The sequence below is a fragment of the Limulus polyphemus genome, unplaced genomic scaffold, assembly GCF_000517525.1.
Source record: "Limulus polyphemus unplaced genomic scaffold, Limulus_polyphemus-2.1.2 Scaffold20, whole genome shotgun sequence".
Lineage (NCBI taxonomy): Eukaryota > Metazoa > Arthropoda > Merostomata > Xiphosura > Limulidae > Limulus > Limulus polyphemus.
This window is the reverse complement of record NW_013665630.1, coordinates 1,050,035-1,052,739: the sequence shown is the minus strand read 5'-3', so window position 1 is coordinate 1,052,739 and position 2,705 is coordinate 1,050,035.

Here is a 2,705-nt window from a genome sequence, read left to right as displayed (position 1 = left end):
CTGCCCACCACGGGTATCGAAACCCGGATTCTAGCGTTGTAAGTCCGCAGACATACTGCTGTGCCACTGGGGGGCTACAATATTAATAAATAATACTTTGCTATTTTCAGCATCACGTCATGTTTTTCAAATTCAAGGTATATTTCCTCTTATAGCTTAATGTATTTCATAATTCATGATAGAAAACTATATATGTTCGATATTGCAAAAGATTATCACCCTCTTTTTCTATTTTCGAGAGATGCAAAAATAATCTAATCTTACCTTATATAGCTAGAGCCCATGTTTAGCTCTCTTTTTAAAACCGGTTTTCTTTGTCCATCTTTAACCTTTTTCACTTCTATTAGAAGCCATAAATTACTTTCAAAGCCATAATTTTTTTCATGCAAACCTTTTAAGATTCTTTAGTTTTTATAGAAAATCTTCAAAAGTTGACAGATTTGTTAAGCTGTTGTTTTAGCTGTGCCCTCCTTAAGATCAAACTCCTAATTTTAGCTTTATAAGCTCTGAAACGTATCGCTGAATCGCCAGGGACATTTATTAAGCAGTCATTAAAACAATAACATTGAGTAATGCCAACAACCTTGAAGTTTTTTTTTACTTGGTTGTTTAACGTATCCTTCGGTGGGACAGCGGCAAATTTACGGACTAAAAATGCTAAAATCCGAGGTCCGATGACCCCGCAGTGGACACAGTAGATAGCCCAATGTGGCATTGCTCTAAAACAAACAAACAAACAAACCATTTAGCTCATGTGTCACATAATGTACCATCGAAAGCATTACCACCAAGTTTTACCACCAAGGTAATTAAGACTTCTTTCATTATTTAAGAATCTAATTGAAACTTACGTTCATTGATAAAAATATGAGATTCAAGCAGCCGGAATCTTTCAAGATGAAATTTAATCCTGTTTTGGAAGATATTTCCTTTTTAAATGAAGTGTGTCCTCTTGGGTACATTATTATGGTAGACATATATATATATGAATTGCTAACAGAGTTGAATATCCTCTGTTGGCCAACTTAACTGATTACAGAGATCTTTGGCGCCTATACCAACACTTTTTCTTTCAATCAGGCCACCCGCAAATAATATGTAATGACTGATTGCTGGTCTGAAGCGGGTAGGATGAAGGTTGACCAAACCAAAGACCACACTTGTGAAAATGACTGTAGAGAATCACTCTGTACAGTCGCAATTGATGTCGCAGACTTGGCGGATTCGCAGTCTATTATTATTTCACCTTCTGTGTCAATAAACTGTTACCGTCTAGTTGTGGCATGGATAATTAACGATGAGCACTGTTATCGCACAGCAATGAATCTTTTTTCAAAGGCATTAATTTTCAAGAACTTTTCAACGAAGTTATTTAGGGTACGTTGTTGCAAGTTCCGTTTGTTTACTTTAGTGCACGATCTGGTTCGGTTAGTTTCTGATGACACAAATGTCCAAGACAACGTCTTTGAGAAATTAATTGGTGTACAATAACAAGTCTGTGTAATTGTTCTTTTCTTTTAGATAGATTTTATTAACGGTGTTATCTAACAACTTAGTTGGCCAGTAATTATATTCAATGTTCTTATTCAAGAGTCGAACATATTTCGAGGTTTCCTGAACTACTACAGCGTGTTAAAAGTATTTAAGATTTTCAGTAAATTTGAAGCATGTTTGGAAGTATTTAGAAGTTTTGAATAAATGAGAAATGAAATAACATTGCTACAAAACGTTCAGTAAAAGCGACTCGTGTTTGAAATAGCAGACAAACGACTTTGACTGTATTTAAATGCTTTTGTCTGTTTCAGAAATTTGTCGCTAAGTTTCACAAAGGTTATCTGTGCACGGCCTTACTTAATTTTGAACTTATAGCTATCACCGCTAACTCTTTGGTTACACTTATTTGATCAAATAGTGGAATATGTTTGTTTGTTTAAAGTTAAGCACAAAGCTACACAATGGGCTATCTGTGCTCTGCCCACCACGGGTTTCGAAACCCGGTTTCTAGCGTTGTAAGTCCGTAGACATACCGCTGTGCCACTGGGGGGCAGTGGAATATGATAGTTCACTCTTTAAGCTTACCCACGGCTCAAAGTGCGGGGCGTGTTTCTTGTAGCAAAGGGGCGCAAACCACGAATCGTCAGAGTGATTCGATATAAGCTTGCCTTCTCGCTGAGTTACCTTATCAAGTAGGGATTTTTGCAATAAAAAATTCACTGGAAATAGCTGTCGGTCTATGTTTGAATTAGAAAACAAGTTGTAAGTATTTAAAGGTATGCTATGTTTTCTAAATAAGTTAAAATATGTTTAAAATTTTTGCATCATTCTGTATCAACGTAAGACATACATGAAAGCATTTCACAGGTCTAATATTAGTAAAGCAGTTTTAATAATACTTATTAATTTTGTCTGAGCCTGGCTTTGTGATGTTCATTACGGTCCGCAGGTAAGAAGTTCCGAGGTTCGAGCCACGATATGCTGCTGAACACGTTTTGCACCTTCAGATGATCAGCAGTCATAAATTAGAGCCGACTGTGCCTGCTGATGGATTATGTTTTCCTTTCTCTATAAATGGCTATAAATGGCCCGGCATAGCCAGGTGGTTAGAACGTTCGGCTCGCAATCTGCGGGTCGCGAGTTCGAATCCCCGTCACACCAAACATGCTCGCCCTTTTAGCCGTGGGGGCGTTATTATGTGAAGGTCAATC